General features: G+C 41.3%; 6 non-coding genes across 6 annotated transcripts; 2 read left to right on the top strand and 4 right to left on the bottom strand.

Annotated features, from left to right (window-relative positions):
* Positions 1-8,793: 8,793 nt before the first annotated feature.
* Positions 8,794-8,865, bottom strand: trnaw-cca (transfer RNA tryptophan (anticodon CCA)). The gene has a single exon. It is a non-coding gene; the product is annotated as a tRNA-Trp (tRNA).
* A 61-nt stretch (positions 8,866-8,926) lies between these two features.
* Positions 8,927-8,999, top strand: trnak-uuu (transfer RNA lysine (anticodon UUU)). Its single transcript has one exon. It is a non-coding gene; the product is annotated as a tRNA-Lys (tRNA).
* Positions 9,000-9,223: 224 nt separating this feature from the next.
* On the bottom strand, positions 9,224-9,295 carry trnaw-cca (transfer RNA tryptophan (anticodon CCA)). The gene has a single exon. It is a non-coding gene; the product is annotated as a tRNA-Trp (tRNA).
* A 5,757-nt stretch (positions 9,296-15,052) lies between these two features.
* On the top strand, positions 15,053-15,125 carry trnak-uuu (transfer RNA lysine (anticodon UUU)). The gene has a single exon. It is a non-coding gene; the product is annotated as a tRNA-Lys (tRNA).
* A 292-nt stretch (positions 15,126-15,417) lies between these two features.
* Positions 15,418-15,489, bottom strand: trnaw-cca (transfer RNA tryptophan (anticodon CCA)). The gene has a single exon. It is a non-coding gene; the product is annotated as a tRNA-Trp (tRNA).
* Positions 15,490-16,396: 907 nt separating this feature from the next.
* On the bottom strand, positions 16,397-16,468 carry trnaw-cca (transfer RNA tryptophan (anticodon CCA)). Its single transcript has one exon. It is a non-coding gene; the product is annotated as a tRNA-Trp (tRNA).
* Between the last annotated feature and the right edge of the window lie 4,492 nt (positions 16,469-20,960).

Genomic DNA, 20,960 nt, shown 5'->3' with positions numbered 1-20,960 from the left:
ACAGTGGTCGTGGAGCTAGTGATAAGCACACAACGCATTAACATATACAGCCTATTTTTAAGACTTTTGGCAAAATGAAAATCCATTTGGAACACAATCAATTAATTACATGCAGTCAGTACAGAAAGAAATAGTGACACCGCAACTGTATCTTGGAGGGGAAGATGTTCAACATCGCACTCTCTAACTCATTGTCATCATCCATTTCTGTTGGTGAAAGACAACATTTTCACTCACTCATTTTCTACCGCTTATCCGAACTACCTCGGGTCACGGGGAGCCTGTGCCTATCTCAGGCGTCATCGGGCATCAAGGCTTTTCAGTGTACTCGGATTTCTTAAATTATACCTCTATATTAATTAAAGTATAGTGTGCATGTAAGACAAGCTATGATGTTATTCATTGTACATCCGTGTCCCCGGGACACAAGTCGCCCCCGATATAAAGGATGAGTAACCATCAGCCCTGTTGGTCCAAATCTTCTGCCATGAATTCTTCGCATGAGCACCAAAACCAACCAGCTGGTCACCCTCCGATGAGGCTGCTGGTGCACCCGGGTTTTTGGACACATAACTGAGCAGAGACTGAATTTCGTTAAAACTGCAGGCATAATTAGAAAAGGATAACAGACTGCTCTTGCTGGGTCCTTCTGATGTAAAGACCCACATGGACTCTTCCTGTTGAAGGTTCTCTATCAGGTAGACGGTGTAACCCATGTCATTTTCAAGAAGCCACCGGAAAGATTTCCCCTTGTACTTTCCAAACTGCAGGATGTATTCGCCAAGAACTTCTGTTTTGTCAAAGGCATCCCCTCCTGTCTTTTGCCTGACGAGCTCCTCCTTCTTTGGTGCTGACTTGTCCTGAGGAGATGGATTACCTTTGATCACCCTGGCCTCCTCGGTTGACTCCTGAAGGAGATATTTCCGAGGGTTCCCTTACGGAACACGACCTTAATGCACCCTTGGAAAAACACCGATTTTTTGTGCATGGTGACCTGTAATACAGAAAGAGTAGTAAATGTTAGATGTTAGCATGTCTGTTTAAAACAAAACCTTACAATAATCTCTATAAAACATTATACACTGTTTGTTTATAATCCCTACCCACCCTGGCCCAAACTTAACAATCATATGATTTAATTATCAGGCAACACTTAACAGCTGTTCCCAGACAAGTCCTTCACACCTAGTGGTTTATCACCTAGGAGTGACTTTTGCCCCTTTTCCACCGAGGCAGTTTGAGTGCTGGTTCAGAGCCAGAGCCGTCATACTCGGCTCTGTGATGGCTCTCTAGCCGGTGGAAAGGCAAACCGGTTCTTAGGAGGTTCGCCAGTGGAACCAACTTTGAACCAGCACCAGTGCTAGCTCTGAACCTGCACTCGGTTCTTTTTGGTGGAAAAGGGGTATTTGATGTATGGAAAAAGACAATGGGCCATAGGAGCCATCATAGACAAAGAGTTTCAAACACTCATTATCATAGAGAGTGTAACTAACACTAAAAGCATTCAATGTGCTTGAATTTTTTTTTTAAAACAACTGTTCTGTAAGTCATTAAATGCATAAAATCACAAAGAAAGTCATTGCTCATTAATAATTTAACTAATAAATCACGATGTCATCAAACAAACACTCCAACAGGACAAAAATAAAATCATTTAAAATTAGTTTAATCCATGTAAACTGATTGACACACACACAAAAAAAAGAAAAAAGAATGGACACGTTCATTCATCATTTAGTATGTAATTAACCTGTGTAAACTCTTAATTATTAATATTGAATTAATATGAATAATGAGTAAACCACAGACGATGTTTCGAAGAATAATCACAAGAAAAAAAAAAACTGTTCGCACGAAGCTAATAGGAGCTTAGCGTTAACTGTAAAACACAAAGGAGTCATTTTAAGGTAACTTACCTGTGATCGACGAGCCGATACTGTTGAATGAAGTGAACGGGAGTCAAACAGTGCGCGTAATCTCATGGCGCATGCGCAGATGGCGGAACCAGCAATACAAAAGGGTCAGCGGCCGAAAATATACTGCAACTGTAGTGGTTTAGCACTGCCATTGAAAATTAATGGGAAACGGTTTAGGGATTTTTAGCTAAACAATTCACGCCGCTGGCACTCTGTGCCAACTATACATGTCTTGCCACCTCGCAGAGGACCAGAGTTCGATTCCCCGATGGGGAGGCTGCTTTTATGCCCAGTTCAAACTCTAAGAAGGCCAAGACGTCTTGTACAAAGGCAGCACTGCTCTCAACTTGCCTGCGGAAGACAGTGTTTCGATTCCTCGATGGGGAGGTTGCTTTATAATTCCAACTGTAGGAAAGCAAAGACCTTTTGGAACAGGTTTGACAAAAGCAGCATTGCCATGCCCCAAAACTCAATTAGAGAGCAAGAAGCCACAAAGGTTGATTTGATCCCTTAACCTGGCACCCTATTTTTGGCATTTAACTTGCACTGGGGCAGGCGCAGTATAGTCCCAAATGCTGTCCTTGAGAAATTCCCCAGTGGATTTTAGTGTTTTAGCCACAGTTTATGTGCCACCCAACCTGCTTGCTTTTGACTATTCTCTGGTTCAACCAAACCTCATAGAGAAAATCATCTGGTTTACAAAAAAAAAGAATAGTGCTGTTTTTGTGTTAAAATAGGAAAAAGACAGAACGCTTGAAGCCAGCTGATCATCTTCAATAAAATGAAATGCTGGCCTTGAGAAATTCCCCAGTGGATTTCAGTGTTTTAGCCACAGTTTGTGTGCCACCCAGCCTGCTTGCCTTTGGCTGGTCTCTGCTTCAACCAAACCTCATATTGAAAAATCATCTGATTTACAAAAAAAATAAAAATTAATTGTGCTGTTTTTGTGTTAAAATAGGAAACAGACTGAACTCTTGAAGCCAGCTGATCGTCTTCAATAAAATGCACTGTATCTCTGCCTGTCAATCGGAAAACTGTGATCGCTCACTTTTCTCTGACAAAAGCAACAAACTGATCCTAATTAGTATAATGGAACAGGTTTGACAAAAGCAACACTGCCATGCCCCAAGACTCAATCAGAGAGCAAGAGGCCACACAGTTTGATTTGATCACTTAACCTGGCACCCTATTTTCAGCATTTAACTTGCACTGGGGCAGGCGCAGTCCAGTCCAAGTTGCCGGCAGCTTTCAACTTTCAGGACAGGTGTTCCTCATTAGTATAGTGGACAGTATCTCCACCGGTCACGTGGAAGACTGGGGTTCGATTCCCCGACGGGGAGGCTGCTTTTTCCGCCCAGTTGAAACTCTAAGAAGTCCAAGACATCTTGGACAAAAGCTGCACTGCTCTAAACGTGCGTGTGGAAGACAGAGTTTCGATTCCTTGATGGGGAGGTTGCTTTGTAGTTCCAAATGTAACAAAGCCAAGAATTGTCTGACAAAAGCAGCAAATTGATCCTAGTTAATATAATGTATAACAGTCTCAGTTACTTTGCACCGTTCATGCTATAAGAAATTACAAGGGGGATCATTTCTTTTGTTGCTTGCATCATTTGTATTCACCATATTTACATGTTTAACGTATCCACATCCCAGAACTTGTCAAATCACACAAATATATACATAAATACAACTCCTTAAGACTTCCATGAGCATAGGCTTCAATATATAGCAAACAGGCATTAAGTCTATTACAGGTGAGATCAGAAACAGTCCAGTAAACAGAAAAACAGTCTTATCTGTAGATGAACAAGAAGGCGTTGGATGTTAAGGCCTGTGGCATAGAATCCAACTAAATCCCAGAGAGAGTTTCTTCAGCCCAATAAGCTGCATATCTGTCCATCACACATAGTCCCAGCTCATGAGCAAAATAACCCTCTTGGAGCAGGAAAACAATAGTTTCTCAAAGCATGGTTAAGATGACCATCACCACAGAGCATAAGGTAGCTTCAAACATGATCTCCTTTTTTACTCTTCAATTTCCTTTTTTATCCCCTACAGGACATATCCCTATGTGTCCCCCTAGTGGCCAGGATGAATTGTTAACAAAACTGCGTTAAACCCTGTGACAGGCAGGGACTGTTACATATCCGCCTTTTCATTTTGGAACTTTTATATTCTGCCAAAATAAGGTTTTAATTTCTGTACGTGAAAAGAATCTACATGTTCAGGTTGATCAATAAAAGACACAGAGTAATTAACAGGATCAAGACATTTAACTACTTTGGCAGGACCTTTCCACTTTGTGGCCAGTTTTGCCATAAAACCTTCATCAGCACGTGACAGGGGATGTGCACGAACCCATACTAAATCTCCAATTTGTACGTGAGCTTGTCTCCTACGTAGATTATAGTACTTGCGTTGTTTATTCTGGGCGTGCTCCACATTCCTTCTCACAGCTTGAATCAGTTCTTCTGACTTTTCCAGAACCGGATAGGCTGGACTGTTCGGATCAGATGGTCTTAAGATAGCCCTTTCTAGGGGTCCTTTCAACTTGCGACCCAGCATAACTTCGGCTGGTGTGAACCCCGTACTTTCCTGCCATGCTGTATTAATAGCAAACCGGAATTCTGCTAGCCACCGGTCCCACTGGCGATGATGGTCCTGCACATAAGAGGCAATCATGGTCTTAAGTGTTCGGTTTATCCGTTCGGTTAAGTTGGTTTGCAGATGAGCCGCTGTGGTGAGTTTCTGTATGACATTCCATCGTTTGCATATTAGACCAATGAGTTGAGAGGTGAATTGTGTTCCTCGGTCAGATACCAAATACATAGGAGTGCCCCATCTAGTAAAAATTTCTTCAACCAAAATGCGTGAAATTTGAGTAGCTTTGGCTACTCGCAGCGGAAACAACTCAACCCATTTTGAGCAGTAATCCACAATCACCAAGAGATGGACATTCTGTTTAGGACTTTTAGGGAATGGTCCCATTAGGTCAATTCCCAGCATGTGCCCAGGTTCCACTACCGGGGTAGATTGCATATAGCCAGTTAACTTCGAAACTGTTGGTTTGTACTTTTGGCATACCTGGCATTCCTTACAATGCTTCCCTACATCTGAGCGTATTGTTGGCCAATAGCATATATCCACCAGTCTCAACAATGTCTTAAGTCTGCCGAGGTGTCCACTTAATGGGTTGTCGTGAGCATATTTCAGAAAGTCATCTCTCAAAGAGGTTGGCACCACAAGTTGCAGTTTTTCTCCTTTCTTTCCTTGATTTATGTTTCTGAAGAGAAAACCATTCTTCATTACATAGTGAATACGATTGCGAGCTGGTTCAGAGCTTGACTGCACTTCAGCAATGATTTCCTGGATTTCTGCATCCTCTTGTTGAGCCTTGGCAATGTCTGACCATTCTATGGTAAAGGTTGAAAAAGCAGTTGATGCATCCTTGGATTTTGTCATCGCGATTAGGTTAAGTGCAGAAGATTCAGGGAAACTACGAGAAAGTGTGTCTGGAACAATATTACATTGTCCTTTTCTGTATAAAACTGTAAACTCAAACTCTTGGAGACAAATACCCCACCGTATCAATCAAGAAGAGGGTTTTGGATGGTTGAAGACCCAGGCAAGAGCGGCATGATCAGTGATCACTTCAAATGGTCTCCCCTCCAGGTAAGGTCTCCATCTTTCTACTGCCCACACCACAGCATAGCATTCCTTTTCTGAAACGGAGTAGGACTTCTCAGCACCTCTTAAAAGACGTGAAGCATAGGCCACTACATGTTCCACTCCTGCTATTTCTTGGGTTAGGACAGCTCCTAGTCCAAGGTCACTTGCATCAGTTTGGACTTTAAACGATTCATTAAGGTCAGGAGCAATAAGAATTGGTGCACTAACCAACTCACGCTTAATCAAATTAAAGGAATTCTGACATTCTTCCGTCCACATCCAAGTAGCTCCTTTTCTTTTCAAGGCATGTAAGGGAGCAGCTTTCTCAGAAAACCTTGGAATAAATCTCTGATACCAGCCTGCCATACCTAAAAATCGTTGTATTTCTTTCAGCGACTTTGGCACAGGGAAGTTGGTAACAGCATTGACTTTGTCTTGATCTGTCCATATTCCTTCGGCTGAAATCACATGTCCGAGAAACTTCAATGACTTCTGCATCAAGTTACACTTTTGAAGATTTAAAGTTAAGCCAGCATTATGTAGACACTGCAACACTGCTCTGAGGTGGTTAAGATGTTCTTCCTCAGACTTTGAGTACACCACAATATCATCAATGTACACAAAGCAACTTTTACCTTTCTGATCCTTTAGCACAAACTCCATAAGATGTTGAAACGAGGCTGCTGAGTTCTTAAGGCCAAACAGTAACCGTAAAAATTCATATAGCCCTGACTGTGTCACAAAAGCAGTTTTATGGACGCTTTCAGGATCCATCTCAACTTGCCAATATCCACTTTTAAGATCAAGGGTACTAAAAACTGCTGCTCCATGCACTGACTCAAGGATATCATGGATCTGAGGCATGGGGTACCCATCCAGATACGTCTTTGCATTCAGACCTCTGAAATCAATACAAAATCTTTGTCCACCCTCCTTCTTAGGCACTATTACTACCGGAGCAGCCCAAGAAGAAAATGAAGGTTGGATGATCTTCTTATCCAACATGACCCTGATTTCATGGTCAATGAACGCTTGTTTTTGCTGTGATACACGGTAAGCTTTCTTGCGAACAGGAACGTCATTGGTGCTGATAACGCCAAGGTCGCGGGTTCAAGCCCCGTACGGGCCACCAATCTATAACTGTCTCAGTTACTTTGCACTGTTTATGCTATAAGGAATTACAAGGGGGGATCATTTCTTTTGTTGCTTGCATCATTTGTATTCACCATATTTACATGTTTAACGTATCCACATGCCAGAACTTGTCAAATCACACAAATATATACATAAATACAACTCCATAAGACTTCCATGAGCATAGGCTTCAATATATAGCAAACAGGCATTAAGTCTATTAGAGGTGAGATCAGAAACAGTCCAGTAAACAGAAAAACAGTCTTATCTGTAGATGAACAAGAAGGCATTGGATGTTAAGGCCTGTGGCATAGAATCCAACTAAATCCCAGAGAGAGTTTCTTCAGCCCAATAAGCTGCATATCTGTCCATCACACATAGTCCCAGCTGATGAGCAAAATAACCCTCTTGGAGCGGGAAAACAATAGTTTCTCAAAGCATGGTTAAGATGACGATCACCACAGAGCATAAGGTAGCTTCAAACATGATCTCCCTTTTTACTCTTCAATTTCCTTTTTTATCCCCTACAGGACATATCCCTATGTGTCCCCCTAGTGGCCAGGATGAATTGTTAACAAAACTGCGTTAAACCCTGTGACAGGCAGGGACTGTTACAAATGGAACAGGTTTGACTAAAGCAGCAATGCCAAGCCCCAAGACTCAATCAGAGAGCAAGATGCCACACAGTTTGATTTGAACCTGGACCATTGAACCATCACTGAACCTGGCACCCTATTTTCAGCATTTAACTTGCACTGGGGCAGGCGCAGTCTAGTCCCAAATTCTGGCCTTGAGAAATTCCCCAGTGGATTTCAGTGTTTTAGCCACAGTTTGTGTGCCACCCAGCCTGCTTGCCTTTGGCTGGACTCTGCTTCAACCAAACCTCATATTGAAAATCATCTGATTTACAAAAAAAATTAATTGTGCTGTTTTTGTGTTAAAATAGGAAAGGTTGGGGAATTTCTAAAGGCCAGCATTTGGGACTAGACTGTGCCTGCCCCAGTTCAAGTTAAATGCCAAAAATAGGGTGCCAGGTTCAGTGATCAAATCAAACTGTGTGGCATCTTGCTCTCTGATTGAGTCTTGGGGCTTGGCACTAACCGATTACGCCACATAGACCCCCCCCGCACTGTGTGGAAAGAGGATCGTTGGCCCTGTTGTGCCGCAAATGAGCCGTGGGCTGCCGGAGACACGGTTTGCCGGCCGGCCGACCCGCCCCTTATGGGCCCCGCTGATTAATAGCATAACTACTGCTGATTAGTAGCACGACACTGGAGATAAGAGGAAATGGCTGTGTTTTTTCGCAAACGCTGCTGCTAGAAATCCCGCCTTCCGGTTAAGGTTCGGCTAGAATCAATCCATAGGCCTAAAAGACAAATGTGCCAACCAATAGGGTGACAGGGAGGCGGGACAATACCAATTCTCGGTTTGAAAACATTCGAGCACTTAAACCATTCCTAGCACCTGAAACCGCCAACACAAGACAGCGTCATCCGTCACAGCGAGATTAAACAGCATAACTAAAACCCGTCAAAACTCAGCGTCCATGAACAGAGCGCTTTCTGTTGCTAACGTTAATTGTTTTGACCAGTTGTAAACTGTTCTTTAAATGATCAAGAACATTTATAATAATAATTTAATAATTAAAATAATAAAGTAAATAAAAATAAAATAATTTTCCAGGACAACAAGATTTTTTCCAGGACAATTTATGTTTTCTCTCATTTTCCATGTGTTTTCCAGGACTGGAACATTCGGTAGAGCATCAGACTTTTAATCTGAGGGTCCAGGGTTCAAGTCCCTGTTCGGGCGTTTGTACATGTGGGTGCTGCTGATGTCTGAATGCTTCAACAATCCAGAGGGGAGAAAATGCTTGGCTTGCTGCTGCTTTATTGTACAAATCATGTGCTCGGAGCAGATAAGATAAACAGAGATCAGTGTGTTTTCCATCTTAAATGCTGCTACCTGTGCAACAAAAGCATGACCATCGCAGAAATCCGATGTCATGTAAGTCATCGCATTTGACTGTGCATAAAAAGCTCTGGCACACTAATGTGAATGAAAGAGAAAGGCATGACCCCAACATGATTTGAACACGCAACCTTCTGATCTGGAGTCAGACGCGCTACCATTGCGCCACGAGGTCCCGAAACCAAAACAAAACTGCAGCATAACGCAAACATAGACTAAAGGAACTAAAATCAGAATCCCGGATAGCTCAGTCGGTAGAGCATCAGACTTTTAATCTGAGGGTCCAGGGTTCAAGTCCCTGTTCGGGCGTTTGTACATGTGGGTGGCTGAAATGTGAAAAGCATGCTTTAGGTTGCTGCTGATGTCTGAACGCTTCAAAAATCCAGAGGGGAGAAAATGCTTGGCTTGCTGCTGCTTTATTGTACAAATCATGTGCTCGGAGCAGATAAGATAAACAGAGATCAGTGTGTTTTCCATCTTAAATGCTGCTACCTGTGCAACAAAAGCACTAATGTGAATGAAAGAGAAAGGCATGACCCCGACGTGATTTGAACACACAACCTTCTGATCTGGAGTCAGACGCGCTACCGTTGCGCCACGAGGTCCCGAAACCAATACAACACTGCAGCATAACGCAAACATAGACTCACACATTCTTCTCCATCGACGAGGACAAAAAAATATGCGGTTGAAAGTCAGACACAAGCAGTGGGCCGTGACCTCTGCGACTAGTTTCCCCCATCTTGGTAGAAGCTTTTTCAGAGAATGCCGTGGAAGCTATTTTAATACATAACATGACTGGATTCCCTTACCCGACCTATTAAAGAAATATTTTTAAGCTTCTCTGTCAATTCTCACCTTAGCACGTGAGTGTGAAGCACAACTTAGAGACTAGACAGCCTATGTGATGAGATCAAACTTCAACTTTCTCTTGTAATGTCACATGTTCACCAGGCATACAAGTCCTTTGTGTTATTACATGTCTCAGATAAGGGAAAATCAGTGGTAACGGAAATAGAAGACACGTTGGATTTCATCCTGGAATACTGCAGATGAAGTTGGATATCGCAAAATTCACGGAAAGTCCATCATGGTTTATAAATAAATTGTCTAACGCGCCAAGGACCGGATTGGATATACATATTCTGATCCAGAGCACGAGATCGGTTTAATCACCGGAATCCTCTTAGACATGCGTGGACACAGACCTGATTCCGATATTCCAGCAAGATTACAGAGCAAAAGATCAAAATAATCCAAAAGTGACCGCTGCGACTAGTTTAGTAGTAGTTTTTGTGTTAAAATAGGAAACAGACAGAACGCTTGAAGCCAGCTGATCATCTTCAATAAAATGAAATGCTGGCCTTGAGAAATTCCCCAGTGGATTTCAGTGTTTTAGCCACAGTTTGTGTGCCACCCAGCCTGCTTGCCTTTGGCTGGTCTCTGCTTCAACCAAACCTCATATTGAAAATAATCTGATTTACAAAAAAAAAAATTAATTGTGCTGTTTTTGTGTTAAAATAGGAAACAGACTGAACTCTTGAAGCCAGCTGATCGTCTTCAATAAAATGCACTGTATCTCTGCCTGTCAATCGGAAAACTGTGATCGCTCACACTTCTCTGACAAAAGCAGCAAACTGATCCTAATTAGTATAATGGAACAGGTTTGACAAAAGCAGCACTGCCATGCCCCAAGACTCAATCAGAGAGCAAGATGCCACACAGTTTGATTTGATCCCTTAACCTGGCACCCTATTTTCAGCATTTAACTTGCACTGGGGCAGGCGCAGTCCAGTCCCAGTTGCCGGCAGCCTTCAACTTCCGAGACAGGTGTTCCTCGTTAGTATAGTGGACAGTATCTCCGCTTGTCACGCGGAAGACCGGGGTTCGATTCCCCGACGGGGAGGCTGCTTTTCCGCCCAGTTGAAACTCTAAGAAGTCCAAGACATCTTAGACAAAAGCGGCACTGCTCTAAACGTGCTTGTGTAACACAGAGTTTCGATTCCTTGATGGGGAGGTTGCTTTGTAGTTCCAACTGTAACAAAGCCAAGAATTATCTGACAAAAGCAGCAAATTGATCCCATAACAGTCTCAGTTACTTTGCACTGTTCATGCTATAAGAAATTACAAGGTGGGATCATTTCTTTTGTTGCTTGCATCATTTGTATTCACCATATTTACATGTTTAACGTACAGTATCCACATCCCAAAACTTGTCAAATCACACAAATATATACATAAATACAACTCCTTAAGACTTCCATGAGCATAGGCTTCAATATATAGCAAACAGGCATTAAGTCTATTACAGGTGAGATCAGAAACAGTCCAGTAAACAGAAAAACAGTCTTATCTGTAGATAAGACTGTAGACAGGTTTCGCAAACACTGCTGCTAGAAATCCCGCCTTCCGGTTAAGGTTCGGCTAGAATCAATCCATAACAGTCTCAGTTACTTTGCACTGTTCATGCTATAAGAAATTACAAGGGGGGATCATTTCTTTTGTTGCTTGCATCATTTGTATTCACCATATTTACATGTTTAACGTACAGTATCCACATCCCAAAACTTGTCAAATCACACAAATATATACATAAATACAACTCCTTAAGACTTACATGAGCATAGGCTTCAATATATAGCAAACAGGCATTAAGTCTATTACAGGTGAGATCAGAAACAGTCCAGTAAACAGAAAAACAGTCTTATCTGTAGATGAACAAGAAGGCGTTGTATGTTAAGGCCTGTGGCATAGAATCCAACTAAATCCCAGAGAGAGTTTCTTCAGCCCAATAAGCTGCATATCTGTCCATCACACATAGTCCCAGCTGATGAGCAAAATAACCCTCTTGGAGCAGGAAAACAATAGTTTCTCAAAGCATGGTTAAGATGACCATCACCACAGAGCATAAGGTAGCTGTAGCTTCTTCTTCTTCTTCTTCTTCTTTGGATTTATTGGCGGGTCGCATACCAACTTTATGGTGCATACCGCCACCACCTGTACTGGAGTGTGAAGTGATTTCAGTCTAGCAGTATGTCAGAAGATGTCTATATTCTATTTCTAAGACCACTATGCTTAATGCATTTTAAAACTAGCCTTATAATTTTCCCGGATCCAGGCCTTATGTTTAAAAGGCTATTGATTGTAAATACTTTGCAACCTCTTCCCTGTAGCTCTCTTACTAACTCATTCCTTTCCAGAACATACTTGGGGCAGAAAACCAGCACATGTTCAACCGTCTCTTTCACTCGACATAATTCACATAGTCCCGTACCATGTTTCCCTATAATGTAAAGTGTAGAATTGAGTTTAGTGTGTCCCATCCTTAGTCTTGATAAAATAACCTGATCCTCTCTACTTAAATTTAGTATCATATTACTTTGTCTCACGGCTTTATGTATACTATATAAATGCCTTCCCGTTTTACACTCATTCCAATTCTTTTGCCATTTCTGGTTACAAGCTTCTTTAATAATACTTTTCCCTTCCATCCTACTTAATGCTACAGTAATATTGGGGAAGTTCAGTTTAAGTGATTCCTTTGCCATTCTATCCGATCTTTCATTTCCTGTTATATCTACGTGAGCTGGTACCCACACAAATTTAATTATCACTCCAATTTGCTTTAGTCTATACAAAATATTCAATACTTCCACATAAATATCAGATCTAGCTGTTTGATAAGTTAGTAGGCTTACAAGTGAAGCCATTGAATCTGAACAAATCACAACTTTGAATGGCGTCACCTCTTCCACCCAACTAAGTGCCATCTGAATTGCCACCAGTTCAGCAGTATATACTGAGGTCCCATCAGTCAATCTCCCATACTTGCCTATCTTAAATTCAGGAACATAAAATGCTGATCCAGTACGACCTATCTCTGGGCATCTTGATCCATCTGTGTAAATTGGAAGAAATGTATAATAGACTGTACTAATATATTCAATTGTATAGGTCTTAATATCAACATTTCCTTTTTTAACACTCTCATGAATTGACAAATCAACTTCTGGTTGGCTAAAAAACCACGGGGGTATTGGGGAAATAGTTACCGTTAATGAAAATGGTATGTTATCTAGCGACATTCCTGAAGCCCACTCCCTTGCTTTCCAAGCAAAACCATTACCTTTTAGATTTAAAGTCTCCCAACTCCCCTCTATAATTGCCTTAGCATAATGGTCGTGTTTATGCCCTTGTAAACTGATCCAGTAAGCGACAGCTAATTTTTGGCGTCTTAAGTCTAACGGGTACTCTCCTGTTCCCACTTGCAATGCAGAGATTGGAGTTGTTTTACTTGCTCCAGTAATACATCTCAGTGCTCGTGCCTGAATCAAGTCTAGCCTTTTAAGCATACTATCCGATGCAGATCCATATATCATGCATCCATAATCCAAAACGGACCTTAAAAGAGAACAATATATGTTAATTATAGATCGTTTGTCAGCTCCCCATTCCTGGCCTACTATACATCTCATTAAATTCAGTACTTTGCTGCATTTCTCTTCAATATATTTGACATGAATTTTCCACGTCAATTTGGAGTCAAACCACAAACCTAAATACTTAAAATTTGACACCCTCGCTAGTGGCTGTTTATACAAATAAAGTTTAAGTTTTTCTGCAATCCTCTTTCTAGTAAAAAACTGACAACACGTTTTGGATATGGAAAATCTGAATCCCCATTCCAATGACCACTTCTCTACTATCTCAATTGCTTCTTGAATTTTTCCCACTACATATTTCACATTTCTTCCCCTCTTCCGCATAGCTCCATCATCTGCATATAAAGCTGTTCTAATACCTGGATGGATTCCTTCGAATGCATCATTAATCATTATGTTAAACAATAAAGGACATAAGGTAGCTTCAAACATGATCTCCCTTTTTACTCTTCAATTTCCTTTTTTATCCCCTACAGGACATATCCCTATATGTCCCCCTAGTGGTCAGGATGAATTGTTAACAAAACTGTGTTAAACCCTGTGACAGGCAGGGACTGTTACAAATGGAACAGGTTTGACTAAAGCAGCAATGCCAAGCCCCAAGACTCAATCAGAGAGCAAGATGCCACACAGTTTGATTTGATCACTGAACCTGGCACCCTATTTTCAGCATTTAACTTGCACTGGGGCAGGCGCAGTCTAGTGAGAAATTCCCCAGTGGATTTCAGTGTTTTAGCCACAGTTTATGTGCCACCCAACCTGATTGCTTTTGACTGGTCTCTGCTTCAACCAAACCTCATAGAGAAAATCATCTGGTTTACAAAAAAAAAAAAAGAATAGTGCTGTTTTTGTGTTAAAATAGGAAACAGACAGAACGCTTGAAGCCAGCTGATCATCTTCAATAAAATGAAATGCTGGCCTTGAGAAATTCCCCAGTGGATTTCAGTGTTTTAGCCACAGTTTGTGTTCCACCCAGCCTGCTTGCCTTTGGCTGGACTCTGCTTCAACCAAACCTCATATTGAAAATCATCTGATTTACAAAAAAAAATAATTGTGCTGTTTTTGTGTTAAAAAAGGAAAGGTAAGGAAAAAGGAAAGGCCAGCATTTGGGACTAGACTGCGCCTGCCCCAGTTCAAGTTAAATGCCAAAAATAGGGTGCCAGGTTCAGTGATCAAATCAAACTGTGTGGCATCTTGCTCTCTCATTGAGTCTTGGGGCTTGGCAGTGCTGCTTTAGTCAAACCTGTTCCATTATATTAACTAGGATAAATTTGCTGCTTTTGTCAGATAATTTTTGGCTTTGTTACAGTTGGAAATACAAAGCAACCTCCCCAACAAGGAATCGAAGATTAGTAGCACGACACTGGAGATAAGAGGAAAGGGCTGTGTTTTTTCGCAATCACTGCTGCTAGAAATCCCGCCTTCCGGTTAAGGTTCGGCTAGAATCAATCCATAGGCCTAAAAGACAAATGTGCCAACCAATAGGGTGACAAAGAGGCGGGACAATACCAATTCTCGGTTTGAAAACATTCGAGCACTTAAACCATTCCTAGCACCTGAAACCGCCAACACAAGACAGCGTCATCCGTCACAGCGAGATTAAACAGCATAACAAAAACCCGTCAAAACTCAGCGTTCATGAACAGAGCGCTTTCTGTTGCTAACGTTAATTGTTTTGACCAGTTGTAAACTGTTCTATAAATGATCAAGAACATTTATAATAATAATTTAATAATTAAAATAATAAAGTAAATAAAAACAAAATAATTTTCCAGGACAACAAGATTTTTTCCAGGACAATTTATGTTTTCTCTCATTTTCCATGTGTTTTCCAGGACTGGAACATTGGTCATAAATTATCCAGGATTTCCAGGTTTTCCAGGACGCGTGGGAACCCTGTAAAGGCACACGTTGATCAGAGCCCGGATAGCTCAGTCGGTAGAGCATCAGACTTTTAATCTGAGGGCCCAGGGTTCAAGTCCCTGTTCGGGCGTTTGTACATGTGGGTGGCTGAAAAGTGAAAAGCATGCTTTAGGTTGCTGCTGATGTCTGAATGCTTCAACAATCCAGAGGGGAGAAAATGCTTGGCTTGCTGCTGCTTTATTGTACAAATCATGTGCTCGGAGCAGATAAGATAAACAGAGATCAGTGTGTTTTCCATCTTAAATGCTGCTACCTGTGCAACAAAAGCATGACCATCGCAGAAATCCGATGGCATGTAAGTCATCGCATTTGACTGTGCATAAAAAGCCCTGGCACACTAATGTGTATGAAAGAGAAAGGCATGACCCCGACGTGATTTGAACACGCAACCTTCTGATCTGGAGTCAGACGCGCTACCGTTGCGCCACGAGGTCCCGAAACCAAGACAAAACTGCAGCATAACGCAAACATAGACGCACACATACTTCTCCATCGACGAGGACAAAAAAACATGCGGTTGAAAGTCAGAGACAAGCAGTGGGCCGTGACCGCTGCGACTAGTTTCCCCCATCTTGGTAGAAGCGTTTTCAGATAATGCCGTGGAAGCTATTTTAATACATAACATGACTGGATTCCCTTACCCAACCTATTAAAGAAATATTTTTAAGCTTCTCTGTCAATTCTTACCTTAGCGCGTTTGTGTGAAGCACAACTTAGAGACTAGACAGCCTATGTGATAAGATCAAACTTCAACTTTCTCTTGTAATGTCACATGTTCACCAGGCATACAAGTCCTTTGTGTTATTACATGTCTCAGATAATGGGAAATCAGTGGTAACGGAAATAGAAGACACGTTGGATTTCATCCTGGAATACTGCAGATGATGTTGGATATCGCAAAATTCACGGAAAGTCCATCACGGTTTATAAATAAATTGTCTAACGCGCCAAGGACCGGAGGGGATATACATATTCTGATCCAGAGCACGAGATCAGTTTAATCACCGGATTCCTCTTAAACATGCATGGACACAGACCTGATTCGGGTGTTTGTACATGTGGGTGGCTGAAATGTGAAAAGCATGCTTTAGTTTGCTGCTGATGTCTGAATGCTTCAACAATCCAGAGGTTAGAAAATGCTTGGCTTGCTGCTGCTTTATTGTACAAATCATGTGCTCGGAGCAGATAAGATAAACAGAGATCAGTGTGTTTTCCATCTTAAATGCTGCTACCTGTGCAACAAAAGCATGACCATCGCAGAAATCTGATGGCATGTAAGTCATCGCATTTGACTGTGCATAAAAAGCCCTGGCACACTCATGTGTATGAAAGAGAAAGGCATGACCCCGACATGATTTGAACACGCAACCTTCTGATCTGGAGTCAGACGTGCTACCGTTGCGCCACAAGGCCCCAAACCCAAGCCAAAACTGCAGCATAACGCAAACATAGACTCACACATTCTTCTCCATCGACGAGGACAAAAAAATATGCGGTTGAAAGTCAGAGACAAGCAGTGGGCCGTGACCGCTGCGACTAGTTTAGTAGTAGTTTAGTAGTAGACAAAAGCAGCAAATTGATCCTAGTCAATATAATGGAACAGGTTTGACTAAAGCAGCACTGCCAAGCCCCAAGACTCAATCAGAGAGCAAGATGCCACACAGTTTGATTTGATCACTGAACCTGGCACCCTATTTTCGGCATTTAACTTGCACTGGGGCAGGCGCAGTCTAGTCCCAAATGCTGGCCTTGAGAAATTCCCCAGTGGATTTCAGTGTTTTAGCCACAGTTTATGTGCCACCCAACCTGCTTGCTTTTGACTGGTCTCTGTTTCAACCAAACTTCATAGAGAAAATCATCTGGTTTATAAAAATAAAAAGAATAGTGCTGTTTTTGTGTTAAAATAGGAAACAGACAGAACGCTTGAAGCCAGCTGATCATCTTCAATAAAATGAAATGCTGGCCTTGAGAAATTCCCCAGTGGATTTCAGTGTTTTAGCCACAGTTTGTGTGCCACCCAGCCTGCGTGCCTTTGGCTGGTCTCTGCTTCAACCAAACCTCATATTGAAAATCATCTGATTTACAAAAAAAAAAAATTAATTGTGCTGTTTTTGTGTTAAAATAGGAAACAGACTGAACTCTTGAAGCCAGCTGATCGTCTTCAATAAAATGCACTGTATCTCTGCCTGTCAATCGGAAAACTGTGATCGCTCACACTTCTCTGACAAAAGCGGCAAACTGATCCTAATTAGTATAATGGAACAGGTTTGACAAAAGCAGCACTGCCATGCCCCAAGACTCAATCAGAGAGCAAGATGCCATAGGCTGATTTGATCCCTTAACCTGGCACCCTATTTGCGGCATTTAACTTGCACTCGATGGGGAGGTTGCTTTGTAGTTCCAACTGTAACATAGCCAAGAATTCTCTGACAAAAGCAGCAAATTGATCCTAGTTAATATAATGGAACAGGTTTGACTAAAGCAGCACTGCCAAGCCCCAAGACTCAATCAGAGAGCAAGATCGCACAGGTTGATTTGATCACTTAACCTGGCACCCTATTTTCAGCATTTAACTTGCACTGGGGCAGGCGCAGTCCAGTCCCAGTTGCCGGCAGCCTTCAACTTTCAAGACAGGTGTTCCTCGTTAGTATAGTGGACAGTATCTCCGCCTGTCATGCGGAAGACCGGGGTTCGATTCCCCGACGGGGAGGCTGCTTTTCCGCCCAGTTGAAACTCTAAGAAGTCCAAGACATCTTGGACAAAAGTGACACTGCTCTCAACAGGGTATTGCCTGTGGAATACCCCCCACAGACTGGTTAATGGGAGTTACCTATACTGTCACACAAGTGTGCACACACCCACCTTGAATTTACCCTTCAAATACCATATCTCTCCCTACATGCATAACACCTAATGATTCTTTGATCATAGCTATGGTGGTTTCTCCTGATGCACCGATAAAAGAGGCATTCTACTATGTCAAGATTTGCAAAGGTTTTAGAGCAGGAAAGTAGTCAGTATTTAACAATGTCAAATGGTTATACAGCCAGCTTTCCCTTCAATGGTGAATCACCAGACATATCGCTTTTCAAGCTATCTGTACCGGATCACATCCACTGGAGCAAAGCTACTGAGGTCATAACCTTTCATCGGTGTAAATGGTTTAAGGATTTTGACTACATTGTTCGATTGGATTTATTTTCACCAGAGGCCTACAAACAAAAATGGAGGAGCAACAGTACACCACCGCAGCAAACATACCAGCTTTCACTGTATTTTTCCACAATTCCCAGCAACTAAACATCTGATAAAGAGAAATGAAATGTGAGGTTTGATCCAGCCAGCTGGCACGATCTACAACGCTACTTTAATCAAATCGACAATTTATTCCGGACAAAAGCTGAATTTGAGGAAGTAAGAGTAAAACTAAACCTTGATTACAAATGAATCTTTCAAGACCCCACCCCCAAGACCACCACCCCCTTCCCAGCACCTCGCACCACCCACATTGCATCCCCCTAAAAGTGTTTAAAAACAGTTTGCATTTGTGTAAAGAAGCATCGTCTATTTGAACAATGACGAATGAAATGGCTCAGGAATTCTTACCTTACTTTTACAACTCACTTGCTACCTTGGATAAAGATGATGAAACATGTTCTGGTTTTAAAGATGAAGAAAAAACCTGTGAATTCTTCAGAAAGAGAAATCTGACCTTTCTGCCTTCAATTGGGGATGAAACCGATGGCTGTCTTTCCACCACTGCTTTAGCCATCATCTGGGGTGTAATGGGGGAGCTGTTGGACAAAATTATTGACAACGATCTCAGAGACAATTGATCATCCGAGTCAGTTCCAGCATGCGTGTTTGTTTGATCCTGAAGAGTACTATCTACACATGAAAGCCTTCAGATTGTTAAAAAACTGTTTAAACCTTGGTTAAAATACACTCTGGTAAAGGCTCTGAAATTGTGTAGAATAAATCACACCCCTTCCCTGGAAAAAATTCAAGGTAATGCTGAAGCTGTCGTATGTGACTGGCGAGATGAGCCTAACATCAAATATGTTCTGAATGAAGTTAAAGAAAAAAAAACAAAGAAATTTGCAGCGACCAAATGTATGAAGACGTTGTGGACTACTGGACCATTCACTCATCTCCCAGACACATGGGAAATTTCAGAGCGTGCCACGTCTATTCTGTCTCCGAGAAAGTTCTGAAGATCAAGCTCTCCTTTACTCTTTAACAAATCGTTGAACTAAGAGTTAACGACCCGAGTATTTTCACTAATCCTCTCTCAATTCAAAGGTGTTTATCGACTAGAAAAGCTCATGAACATCCTGCGAGATTTTAATAAAAATTTAAAAAAAACTTTGTGCACTGTAATCAGTGTCCTCCTCACATTTATGTACAGTACGACTTTTATCCGCTATGTTTGCCAAATCTTTTGAATGTAAAACTAGCCACGTATTATGCTTCTTAACCTATGTATCTGATACACTGTAAAACATTTACCTGTAAATTAACTGTAAAATACTGGCAGCAGGGTTTCCTGTTTGTACTGTAGAAAAATCTAAGAAAAGCATTTTTTGCAGTGGAACATCTGAAATTAAAATGAAATATGCTTTCAGTAGTGTATTGTAAATTTTTTTACATGTTTTACAAAAAAGCTGGTATAATAACTTAAGCAAATATATGCAAATTTACTTACCTAGATGAAATCCCACTCGAAATACACAAGATTTTTCAGTAGAGGCAACCTTTGGATTAACTGTTGCAGAATTTTTATTCACCACCTTGCCTGTCTTCTTGGAGACCACCTTGCCTCTGCAGGTCTTTGAGCCTCTTTCTGGGTTTATTCCAATGAAGCGTATAAAGACAAATATAACAAAGTACCATTGTATGACAGAATCATGTATCAAAATTCTTGTGAAGATGATCCTTAGATGAAATAAAATACAATATGGAAAGCTTAAGTGTCACACCTTTGAAGAAAATCCAATGTGCAACAAGTGCCCTCTTGATACTGCAGGTTAAAGACGTAGTACACAGCAAACAGTGTTGCAAGTGCAGTCAAAAATGATGACTGGACACACTCACAAATAACACGGCCCTCTAGGCTTATCATCCATCGGACAGCATCTGTCTGCTCTGCCATACCTAAAATAAACCAAAATATATAATAACAATTTCAAGATTTGCCATTGAGAAGACTTTGTAAAGTTTTTTTTAATTCACCTAAAAACTATCAGTAGGAAAACAATACAAGTTTAGAGCATTCAGCAGAGCAAAGAAATTTATACAGGTTTGGAAAAAGGTTGAGTAAACATGGAAAACTTTTTGGGTAAACTATTCATTTACAACTGTATACAACAGAAATGTTTTTTATTGTATCTCCCCCATTTGTCAATGTTTCTTCTTAACATCTTAAAAAGACACTAACCAAGCCAAATGAGATGAGGACTTGCAGGTAGATCAAGTTTCTTCTCAACAGCAGATGCAGCAACCTGTAGAGGAGACACAATACACAAGTCAGAATACATAATATTACTTAGTAAAGCAGAAAACCGAATACTCACATCTGCATGCAACACCAGTCCATCTTCATGTTCCTGAAAATGGGACATTAGAAACTTGATATGCAGGTGTGCCATCTCTGTGTTTTCAGGGTGGGATAGGACATCCTTTACTTTTTGATTTGTTCTTGAAGTACTCAATGATTGCCTTTCCACATTCTTTCATGGACATTTTGAAAGCATTAAGAACATCAATGTCAGTGAGCAACTTGAAGTATGCACAGATAGACTTCTGATGGAAGAAGTATGGCCACTGGCTCCTAATGTCAAACTGAAGGTGCTGGTATGGAATTTAATTGTTCATGCAAAAGACAGAATGTCATCTCCATAAGAGT

Source organism: Tachysurus vachellii, chromosome 7 (genome assembly GCF_030014155.1).
Source record: "Tachysurus vachellii isolate PV-2020 chromosome 7, HZAU_Pvac_v1, whole genome shotgun sequence".
NCBI classification, from domain to species: domain Eukaryota; kingdom Metazoa; phylum Chordata; class Actinopteri; order Siluriformes; family Bagridae; genus Tachysurus; species Tachysurus vachellii.
The sequence above is the reverse complement of the archived record's forward strand: the minus strand, read 5'-3'. Positions and strand labels throughout refer to the sequence as shown.